This window comes from Schistocerca serialis, chromosome 5 (genome assembly GCF_023864345.2).
Source record: "Schistocerca serialis cubense isolate TAMUIC-IGC-003099 chromosome 5, iqSchSeri2.2, whole genome shotgun sequence".
Taxonomy (NCBI): Eukaryota; Metazoa; Arthropoda; class Insecta; order Orthoptera; family Acrididae; genus Schistocerca; species Schistocerca serialis.
This window is the reverse complement of record NC_064642.1, coordinates 614,174,539-614,187,140: the sequence shown is the minus strand read 5'-3', so window position 1 is coordinate 614,187,140 and position 12,602 is coordinate 614,174,539. Positions and strand designations below refer to the sequence as shown.

The window sequence follows — 12,602 nt, the reverse complement described above, 5'->3', positions numbered from 1 at the left end:
CTGACTTTGACTGCAAGATAAGAGTGATGGGCTATTTTGTGTATATTTTATCCTCTGGTGCAATGGATCTAAGACAAAGGAAGTATTCATTAAGAAAAAGTAAGTGGTGAGATTACAGCGTAAAGGAAGTAACTGCACACGTTGCAGAATCTTCTTCAAAAATCACTGAATTCTTACACTCACATCCCAACACATTTACTTGCTGATACAATTTGTTGTTACTAATAAAAATTCATTTCATCTTAATATATATATATAGATATTAAAAAACAAAGATGCTGTGACTAACCAAACGAGAAATCGCTGGTAGAAAGACAATAAAAAACACACAAACACACACACAAATTTCAAGCCTTCGCAACCTACGGTTGCTTCATCACGAAAGAGGGAAGGAGAGGGAAAGATGAAAGGATGTGGGTTTAAAGGGAGAGGGTAAGGAGTCATTCCAATCCCAGGAGCTTCACAGTGTAGGCAGGTCAGTTGGTAAATCAAGTGGGTGCTTTCACACGTGGCTCTGCCTTTGATCGTGTACACTTTCCGGGTTACAGGACTGGAGTAGGTGGTGGTGGTGGGAGGGTGCATGGGACAGGTTTTACACCAGGGGCGGTTACAAGGGTAGGAGCCAGAGGGTAGGGAAGGTGGTTTGGGGATTTCATAGTGATGGCCTTTACATATGTCTGCTTGTGTCTGTATATGTGCGGATGGATGTGAAGGTAAGTCTTTCCGCTCCCGGGACTGGAATGACTCCATGCCCTCTCCCTTAAAACCCACATCCTTTCATCTTTCCCTCTCCTTCCCTCTTTCCTGATGAAGCAACCATGGGTTGCGAAAGCTTGAATTTTGTGTGTTTGTTATTGTCTCTATCAATGTACCAACGCTTTCGTTTGGTAAGTTACATCATCTTTGTTTTTAGATATATTTTTCTCACGCGGAATGTGTCCCTCATTATATATAGACACACACACACACAATTTCCAAGTCAACTTTGGTTCCTTGTCTGGGTTCAGAGTGAGGCTTTGTATTATGTATAGGAAGTCTCAACAAAAGCCAATCTAACATAGACAAAATGCAGAGACTCACTAAGAAAATCCTTTAGACAATCAGTCTATAATTTATCCAATTATGCAGATCCAACAATTGAAGATTCCTATTAGCTGCATAACAAGCAGCTACCCTAATTGTAAATGGGCCTGTGTTCCTACGACACAGAGGTAGTTGATGTTTTACAAGAAATATCGGTGTAGTCCTGTACACATTACATTAAGAATGGAAGATAAACTGTAATTATAGAGTGTTAATTCCACAGCAGCAACATTTTTTTTTAAATTAATGGGTTCTCTCCAGAATGAGATTTTCACTCTGCAGCGGAGTGTGCGCTGATATGAAACTTCCTGGCAGATTAAAACTGTGTGCCCGACCGAGACTTGAACTCGGGACCATTGCCTTTCGCGGGCAAGTGCTCTACCAACTGAGCTACCGAAGCACGACTCACGCCCGGTACTCACAGCTTTACTTCTGCCAGTATCTCGTCTCCTACCTTCCAAACTTTACAGAAGCTCTCCTGTGAAACTTGCAGAACTAGCACTCCTGAAAGAAAGGATATAGCGGAGACATCCCCCAGGCTGTGGCTAAGCCATGTCTCCGCTATATCCTTTCTTTCAGGAGTGCTAGTTCTGCAAGTTTCGCAGGAGAGCTTCTGTAAAGTTTGGAAGGTAAGAGACGAGATACTGGCAGAAGTAAAGCTGTGAGTACCGGGCGTGAGTCGTGCTTCGGTAGCTCAGTTGGTAGAGCACTTGCCCGCGAAAGGCAAAGGTCCCGAGTTCGAGTCTCGGTCGGGCACACAGTTTTAATCTGCCAGGAAGTTTCAATGGGTTCTCTGTTAATCTTACTATTCTAAAGCAGCAATATTTTTTTTAAATTAAAGGGTTCTCTGGTAATCTTACTGTGTTATGTTCTGATCAAGTAAATACGTATAGTTTACCCTATTTCCTCTTCATAATAACTTCATACCCACAAACACCGACTAACATGTCATACTATCTCCTCCTCTATTTGATCAACATGTCTTCTGCTTTCAAGGTAGCCAGAAGAATCCCACCTCATTACTCAGTACTACTCAATACATTGCTCAACTAGGGCTGTGATTCTCTGACGTCTAGTCCTGAAATGAGATGTCCTCTCATCTCTCCTCAGAACGAAAATATAGTTACACCAACACCCCTTTCAGCAGACTTCACAGCCCATGGCCAGGCAGGACAGGTAAAATTCTGGTGCTGGGGCCAAAATACTGCTGAGGTGGCATAGCACAAGACATCTGTCAGTGAGCTGAATTAGCTAACACCTTGGCCTGTTGCTGCACTGCCTCAGTCCCTGTGTAACCAGAGGCAGGGCCTTGTCATAACAAAGTTGGGAAATTTACAGCAAAAACTGCACCTCAGATCTAGCAATATGTTGTCTTAGATTGCTACATACTCCATGCCAGCAAAGGCATGATGTGGGTCACTGTGTCAACTACATCCAGCTGCTACTTCTACTAGCTGATGATCTATGGACCGCTCCTAGACCTAATGCTGCTGGAACTTTAACTACTACAATCCAACTGGGTCCATCTTCAGGATGACACCAACTGAACTCTGTATCTCCAGGGTAGGAATCTCCAGTTTGAAGTCTGCACACCAGTGCACCTCACTCCACACCCACTGCCAAGCCACAGGTTGTCCATTGTACACACACACTCTGCCACAACAGACTTGCGTCCGCCCACCACGTCACTACATTACATAAACTTGCATAGGTAGCTGGATGTACTGAACGATGACAGGCCCTTGTCCAGTTCATCAGTATTCATCCTAGATGCTAGTGCCACTAAGCTAATTTCTCCTTTTTTGGGCAAGCACAGGATGATGAGTTAGCATTTGTGGACTACTGTAACCAGCAGTGACAGTGACACTGAGCTGTCACAGCTGTCTGAGGTAAACCCTTACTTACAAGCCTCACTACTGGTGGCACCGCAGTCAAGCCCTCCACCGGCATTCTGATGCTTTCATAGATGAAGCACTTAAAACAGCTCAGATTTCCAAACTCATGCAGGAAACCAACAGCTGGTGGGAGGCTCTGTCAGCAGTGTCACACTTCCCACAAGCACAACGGGAAATCCAGGGCGCACTTAGGCCACTCCGGTAACCACGTTATGTTGCACTGATGTCCTTCCCCTCAACACAACAGGCTGGAAGTACATGCCCACACCAGCAATACTTCTAGTGTTTCTGGACGTACTCTCTCTTTTAGTTCAATTTTCAAGAATTTTCAAAGTTCTCTATCTAAACAGAACTTCAATCAGTGCTACTTACTTTCTTGTTCTCGATGTTTTCACTGGAATCCTCAATCCCACTGCCCCCACCTGTGTCTTTCACGACATTAAAGATCACATTAAAAGTGTGCGTCAGTTGCCCACCACAAGGCAGTATAGGCACAATGCGACGAAGTCTTGCTCTACCATTTCCTCCTCTGATGGACCTCATCGAAGTTCACCAAATGAAGTAGTGCACTCTACTGAAACATTAACTCATCTGGGAACAGGTAAGCCTGCCAAATTGTTATTAATGGGACGAGTGAATGGATTAGAGGCCCTTTAAGGTGGATACCAATGCACCATCTTTTGTGACAACTAGTACTACCTCTGTTGTGTTATGGTCCCCTTCGCTCCAACTATTTCATAGGAGAGTGACTGCATATAGTGGCCATGACATACAGGTGAAAGGTGCTTTTGCTACAGAAGTCTCTTATAAGAATGTTTCATGGAAACTCTCATTCTTAGTCATTACTTCTGGTAATGCAGAAAAACTGTTTGGGTTAGATGCATTCAAACAGTTCGGTTTCTCAATTTAGGAAAATGTGCATTTGGTGTCCACAGAGATTACATTTCAGGGCACTGAAGCATTAATTGCCTCATATTTGGATCTGTTCACTCCTGGCTTAGGGTGGGCTACAGCTGCAGGAGTAAAAATTCATTTAAAACCAGGGTCCATGCCTCACTTCTTGCAGATGTGTGTGATTCTGCACTTCCTGTGGGATGTAGTCAAAGCAGAAGTGGATAGGTTGGAGGACATTGATGCAATTACCCCAGTCTACTTGACCAAAGGAGCTTCTTCCTTCATAACAATAAATAAGGCGGATGGCTCTCCAATTATGTGGTGACTTTAAAGCTATGTAGCTGCAGTCATTGTAGATATTTTTCCAATTTCACACTCAGAAGATCTGTTTTCCAGTTTGAAAAAGGTGACTGTTACATTAATGTTGACTTGCCATAAGTGCACTTGCACTTACCATTACAGCCAGAATCTTCAGGAACTGTTTGTACTTAACACCCCCTTTGGCCTCTACCTGTATAACCAGCTACCATTTGGTATTTCCAGTGCCCCAGCAGTATTCCAGCATTATTTGTAACAACTGGTACAGGCCATTTCTTTGTGCTGCAATTATTTGAATGACATAATTACAGGGCTGTCCACCAGTGAGCATCTTTGGAACTCGCAACTTTTGTTTTCTTGATTAACAGGTGCAAGTCTCAAATTTAATCTCCAGAAGTGCAATTTATTCATCGGTCCATTGAATGCCTGGGATTTATAATCAGCAAGCAAGACACCCATGGCACAAAGAATATGCCCAGGCCCCAGTATCTCAAGGAACTGCAATCAGGGGACTGCCAGTTCAAAAATATGCGGGTCACGTGTCAACACTTGTTGAACATAATCTCATGGGGGTTGAAACCAAGGCACTATATGGTTATTTGCACGACAAAACTGTTTTTGGGGGAGAATGTGGAGGAGCATTGGCTGTGGTTAAGGGAACTGTTAAGAGATTATGCACAACACAACAGACACTAAATACAGAGAAATGTCAGTTTATGTAACTATATTTAGGATATGTGATCGGTCATCAAGGAGTATGAATGGATCCTAGGTTAATGAAGGTCATACAAGATTTTCCAACACCTCAGAAGGAGAAAGTGTTACGGTCTTTTTAGGACTAGCAAACTGCTATAGGAAATTCATCTCAAAATTTGATAATTAGCATCGTCTTTTACTCATTAGTTGAAAAAGTGTGTAGAATTCCAGCGGGCGTCCGAGTATGAACAACCATTTGAGACACAGAGAACTACTGACAACTAGTCTGCTGCTGGTTCTTCACAATTATGAAAAAGTTAAAATTGTCTTTTGATGCTAGCAGCCATACCCTTGGCTACACATTAAGTCAAGAAGTAGATGGGTTGAACATCTGACTATCTATGCCCGTGAACGAAGCAGAGAGAAATTATTGTACCACGGAGAAGGAAATACTGGGCCTCCTTTATGATGAGACATTTCCAATGTTATTTGTATGATAAGAAATTTAAAGTTATAATGAACCGTTGTGGCATTAAATGGTTATTGGGATAAAGTATCTATCTAGCAGACTAACTAATATGCTGAGCACTAAAGATAAGCAAATTCAATTTTGAAGTAAGTTATAAACCTTTGCAAGAATCACGGGACTGCAGATGGCTTCAGTAAGAAGTTTGGTGTATTACAGAGAGTAGGTCACTCCATGCATTATGGTATATTGTGCAAGATAACAAAACTTGGACCACATATTGTAGTTCTAGCCATGATGCAGGAGGAAGTATTGAAACAAGCACATGATCACATGTTATCAGAGTATGGGGGTCATGCCCACCCAGTTAGCTGTGTGGTCTAATGCACTGCTTTCCGGGCGGGAAGGCATGCCGGTCTTCGGCATGAATCTGCCCAGCGGATTAGTGTCAAGGTCTGGTGTGCCAGCCTGTCTGTGGATCCTTTTTAAGGTGGTTTTCCATCTACCTCAGCGAATGTGGGCTGGTTCCATTATTCTGCCTCAGTTACACTACATCTGTGATTGCTGTGCAAACACTTTCTCCATGTACACGTACACATACGCGTGCACCATAATTACTTTACCATGCAAACAATGGGGTTACGCTCATCTGGAGTGAGACGTTCCCCGGGGGAGGAGGGCAGGGGGTGGGGGGTGTCCACTGGGGGCCGAACCACACACTAACCTTGGGTTCGGTGTGGAGCTATGGAGTGGCGGTGGGTTGAGTGGACTGCTGTAGCCTGCTGTGGGGTTGTGTACCACTGAGGACTACGGTGGGGACAAAGCCTCTCCATTGTTTCTAAGTCTCAATTTCCACACAATACAATACAATGGGGGTCATAGAACCACAGAATGGCACATAGCTGAACAGTGCTGGTGGTGTACACATAAACAGAATGTAGAACAAAATGTGAGGAACAGTACACTGTGTGCACAGTGCGCTGAACTGAACCTTCAGCATATTCCACTGCAAAGATTACCAAAGGCTAGTAAGCCATTTGAAATTATTGGTATGAACATCCTACATCCTTTTTTACAAATGCCAGTAGGGTATCACTGTGCTGACAGTAATAGACCATTTCTCATGCTACGTTGGAATGGTGGTTATCCTGAATCAGCAAGGTGACACAGTGGCACAGGCAATGGTTAATAATTGGTTGTTGAAGTTGTGTGTTCAAGAAATGTTATTTCCACATCAGGGCACCTATTTTATATCGGAACTGATGAAACATCTGTGTCGTCTATTTGGAAGTTAAGAGCAAGCATACGACATCTACAAGCAATTGGAGTGAGTGCATAGGATAACAGTAAAAATGTTAAGCCACTACGTAGATAGCCATCACAAGAATTTGGATACACTGTTGCGGTACATAGTTGCAGCTTATAATTCTAAGTTCTGTCCTCATATGAAGTAGTATATGCCCAGACAATGTCACCACTGATCGTCGACCGACAGTTGATACTAAAATGGACTAGAACAGGTATCCAGGACAATATTTCATGAGACCATTGCAGGAGATATGGAAGCAGGTACAAAAGACCAATACAAATGCACTTGAATGGCAGGTGCGAATGGGGCAGCAGAATGCAAAGCTAACTGAATAGTGAGTAGTAGAAGTCCATATGCTCCAAAAGGAAAGACAGACAAATTCCTCACACAGTATCAAGGTTCATATTAAATACTTTAAATGACATCACCTGTGAATGTAAAGCTACAACCATCTACTCGTGTTATAGTCATGGGCACATGGGCTACTTTGAGTCAGTTATTCGTTATGGCATAATCTTCTGGGGAAATTCAGCAAATGTCACTAGGCTCATAGTATTACAAAAGAAAGTAATTAGAAACATGTGCATTGCAAAAAAAAAATGGGAATCCTGTCGACCACTGTTAAAAAATTTAAAAATATTATCTAGCCCCTCTTTTTACATATATGAGTTGGTGGTGTTCCTATATAAAAATCAGCATACACTAGACACTTTCCATTTTGACCACAACTACAGCACTCGCCACAGAGATAACTTCAAACTTCCAACAAATCGTTTAAAACTTTATGCCCAAATGCCAGAGTATATGGGGTTAAAAATTTTCAACAAAATAAAAGGTAGTAGTATATTTAAGATGGAGCTTGATTCAATGAAAAGATTGCTCTTTACTCTTCTGGTGGAAAAAGTGTTGTTATTCTGTCGATGAACTCATTGAGGACAGCTTCACAGTCTGAACACAGGGATTTTATAACATGTATTATTTTATGTACATGTGTAGCTGTAGCTTAGAAATGTAAAATATAATGCAAACTCTTGTATTTCTCTTTTTTAGAGAAAAAAATTTCTTTTGTAAACTTTGACATGTCTCCTGTACATCATATCAAATAATTTGAAAATTGTACGTAATGAGATGAATAAATCACATATCACATTGGACTCTACACTGCCAGTACTGGCTCCAGTTCTAAAAAAAGGGGTAGGAGCTGGTAAGAAGAAGGCAACACAGGAGGTAGGACAAGAATTGTCCATACAAACTCCATACATATTACCGTACACACTAAGGTGGAGGGTTAGGCTGTCATAAAAATTATAGAGTAATGCGGATTTTAGTAGGTTTCATTACTCACATTTATTTTCTGAAAGGTTTCGTTTTTATTCATATTCTTCACGAGATTGCATGAAGACATGAAGCATGGGGATGTGTGGACTATTCGATGTAAGTTGTGAATACTTATTCCTTGAGTACTGTTTCTTTGTCTTGTTAGTGTACCAATCTGGAGGGTTTTTTTTTTTTTTTTAGTTTTGTGATAGACTATATGTGACAGGTGATGCCATTTGCTTATTTTGTTGTGTAGTGTAAATGGAATGTAGTTACAAGTATTTTTAGGTGGTAGATTCCAGTAGCTTATGGAGAATGAACTTAATGCACAGCTGGCATGTACTGTAGCAGTGAAGAGAATGTAGCAATTGAATGGTTCTGGTGTGCAGTGATCTTGAACCCAGTTCATTTTAAGGTAAGGACAGAAAGAAGGCAAGGCTTGATTATTAAGTTGTCAGAAGAAAAGCTGCAGCAATGGCACAGACAGCCATCCAGGTTGATCCAAACTGTCACGGAGAAATGTTTGATGAAGCTATTCCTAGGATGCACAGGTGTGGAGGAATTCCCATGAGACATCCTTGCCATACAACTTTATTTTCGAGGACAAGGCATCAATGGATAAACACTGTATATGATCCAGTTATAGTTATCGGGAATTGTTATAATCGAGGGCAGCCTGAAGAGACATAACATTTACAGCTGTGGGCAACACGCTGCTACTAAAATGGTATGGACAGTGACATCTCAGGACTGACTTTTTTGACTTCCGACAACAATAAAAGGCACTATGGCTCTGAATCTAGCATACCCACTACTTCATCTACCTGACAAACCTTTCAAAGCATACGCATTGAAAACCTCATCTTCTGAAAATTATCTTGGATCCCACCTTATTCAGCTCCCTGGATGAGCTTACAGCTGCACAGAAGTGGTACATTAGCACAGAATAAATATTTCAACATATTCAGCAGTTTCACAGTAGATATCAAGTCCTAGTGGTAGGAATCTCAGCTTCAGGTTCTATTGTAAACTGGGTTCTCACTTGTAGTGTCTTTGTCTTTGGTAAAGAATCATCCACCAACCTGGACTCCGTGTCCAGACTGAGCAGGTCACCTCTGGGTCTTCTGTATACAGACCCGAGTGTACCTGTCTCCATGTGATGGGTGCTGGATTGGACCAATAGGAATGACTGAAAGTGTGAGAAGTGTAAATAAGCAGTGAAAAAATTTAAAGTGTACTATGTAATATTTAAGCAATTCACAATTTTAGCAGCAGCCTCAGATTTGATAGACCGAATCTTCTACAGGGAGAAAGCATGTTGTGCCAACACCCCTCCAGACTTCACAAACTGTGGCCACATGTCCCCGTTAGTTTCCTGAGGAATTCCTATGTCAAGGCCAGAATATTGCTGGAGTGGCATGGTGCAAAAGTTCAGTCACCACAGTAGCTAGCTGAATTACCTCCAGTCTCAACCTGACACTGTGCTTCCTCAGTCCCTACGTGAACAGAGGTAGGGCCCAGTCATAACAAAGCTGTGCAAATTTATCATAAATATTCACAGCTCAGAGCTAGTACTATGTTGTCTTCAACTGGGTGTCACCTGAGTGCCTCTGTTTCAGAGCCTGTGTCATACTAGCATGCCTCACTCCTGACCCACTCCATAGTCACTGCCTGTCCAGAGCACACAAGCTCTTCTACAAGAAACTCATGTCTTCTCTCCACTGATGCTGCATCTTTTGCAGAGGTCCTGGGTTCTGAGTGCCTCCACATTGCTGCACAGTGCTGTGGTTTCACTCATAAGCATCTGACACTAATGGCATGCATGTCAAGCACTCAGCTGCCATGCCATGTCAGCATTTGATACAGTGTTATTGCAGAATGATCATGATCACTGTGCTGCAATGCACTGCAGTGTGGAGCATCTATTGCCATTGTCACAACAATACTCTCCACTGCTGAGGGTTGAAGGGTTCCAGCCCAAGTCACTTGCAACAACCATTGTATGAAATTCTCAAAGAATCAAGATTGAAATTGCTGAGCAGGTATTTCTGATTTCATGACTGCGGAGGAACTGGTAGTATGCACCCTTCATCCTACACTGCATCCTGAATCGACTTTCCTGACTTAAGTAATGCCTACACCCGTGGCACCATCACAGTTTGTTCTTCCCAATTTTTTCAAAACAGGCCTTAGTTACATGTAGTGCCACTTTTAGTGGTGTTGCACACAGCAGCTAGCTACATATAGCTCCAGGCTGCAGCTACCATTGTATATTGTTCTCATTTATCAATAGGTCAGGCAGAAAAACTAATACTTCTATTATTTTCTTTTATTATGATGACAAATCCTGTATCATTTGAGCCAATCCCCGGATGAAAGAAGAAAAAAAATAAATACATAAAATAACAATAATGACAAGAAAACAAGAAAATTTGGAATGTGTTCATATACACAGGAAAATAGCTGAATTCTTATGATGAATACAGGCATCAAGATAGGGGAGTACTACAAGAAATTAAAAATATTTCTATTAATGGTCTCAGCTGCAAATTGTCACAAAGTATTACAAAGTTTTGATCGACTAGTGTTTAACGAGATCTGAATATGAACATTAACTGATCACAACTAGTAATCATTTGTGACACTTTTGTTGCTGAGACTGTCACAATAAACATTAGGAAAAATAAGCAAATGTGCAACATGTCATCTATTTTTGACTAAGAGTAATGCTAAGGAAATAGAACCAGGAGGAAAGTGGAGAATGCAGACCGTGAGGAAGGATTATAGGAAGTTATGGGTGAGCTAGGATAGAATTGAAAATAACCAGTTGGACTGTGAAGCTGGTGCATGACAAAAGGGTGTAATGGGGTGAGAAATGCAGGCATGTTGAGATTTGAATTTTATACCAGAATGAGAATAATGAAGCGAGTGACATGTAGCTGCTTACAGGGCAACTACCACAGCAACAAGCAAATGTAGAATGAGCTTAGTTGCACCTTCTGCTCTGTTCATTGTTATGCCTCTCCACCATCTGTGGTGTTGCTTGCCGCAGTGAGATGCAGAACAGTTTAAGCCAGTAATCTAACTTTTGCCATTCATGTTCATCATTTTTGTATCCGGAACATGTAATTTATGGAAAGAATGTCTGGCAATAGCAGTGAAAATACACAAATGTGGTAAGGTTTCTATATTCCTGCAAAGTGAACGTACCGAGGGTTAACAAGAAATGTTTAGTCACATCCAGTACAGAATTACACAGCTCTTGCTGCAGACAGTCATATTACTCACACAGGTAATGTTGAATTATAATATATCCCCTTTCCCTGTGCAAATGTCAGTCACTTTATGGAATATGCATGTAGATTTAGAAGAGATTAACATGAGGATAAAATCAGAGAGATTAGAGCCCACACAGAGGCATACCGACAATCCTCCTTTCCACGAACAATACCAGACTGGAATAGAAGGGAGAACCGATAGAGATACTCAAGGTACCCTCCGCCACACACCGTCAGGTAGATTGTGGAGTATGGATGTAGATGTAGATGTAGATCATGGAGGGGTTCTGGGACTGAAGGGTATATTGGAGGAAAAGACCCCAAGCCATTTCAAAATGCTGATGTGCTGGGAGACAATCCACACAGCATATTTGTGAACTAGTGAATGATAAAGTCAATCAAGTAATGCTTGGCAGCATGATTCACCAGCTCATTGGGACAGCAAGCCAGTTTCTTAGCTGTAAACCTCAAACTCACTGGCATTCAATCTTGCTACAACTAACAAGCAACAATATCTCCACTAAGACAATGCCAACCAGTATCAAAGTAAGATCACCTTCACCACACAGTACCAGCTGGGGCTGCAAAAAATGAAACTTGCACTCAACCAGGGCTTAGATTGTACCTCACAATACTCTAAAATGAAAAAAATCCTCCCCGACATCATTTCCATGCATTCCAAAGTGATATTCTACCGCCTATCCAACTTACGTAATATTCTAATCAATCCCTATGCCACTCCCAATCTATGGATGTTGTTTTGTAAGACTCAGATCAAATACTTATCCCATACATTCTGTTCCATACCTTACACTAGCATTTCTTATGCTACTAATGGTAGGACTGCTGTCAAAAGCAGTTATGTCATCTGCAAATATTTCTGCACTATACGCACAGTATTCTATGTGGGAGCCTGCCAATTAACAGTTCGTGTGAATGAATGACTAATACCAAGCTGAAGCAAAGAGCTAAGATCATCCACAAGCAGAACATTTGATAGTATGGTCTCATTTATTTTAAAGGCTGCTTTGTAGCTTATGCCTAGTGGATTCTCTCACTAACAGCTACTTTTCATAAACTTCACTGCAACTTTAGTAGTGTCTACCATTGTTAGTAACTAACCTCTACTTCTATCTGCCTCAATCCTACTCATGGTCCGAGCCCATTCTTTCAACTTCTCCTCAGTATCTTCTTCATACTCCTCCAGGTACTTTTTTTTTACTGCACCTTAACTTATCTCTGCAACCCATCTGAAGTCGTTTATTGTCCCACTCTGGCAACAGAGCTGAGACAATGTGTGAATGTCAGCTCTCTCAAGAAGGATTTTGTCTAAAAGCTCAGGAAGC

At 41.6% G+C, this 12,602-nt stretch overlaps 1 protein-coding gene across 1 annotated transcript in view; it reads right to left on the bottom strand.

Annotated features, from left to right (window-relative positions):
• LOC126481278 (palmitoyltransferase ZDHHC16B) overlaps positions 1-12,602 on the bottom strand; it is an 87,772-nt gene that overhangs the window by 26,383 nt on the left and 48,787 nt on the right. The gene's annotated exons all lie outside the window — the stretch shown is intronic.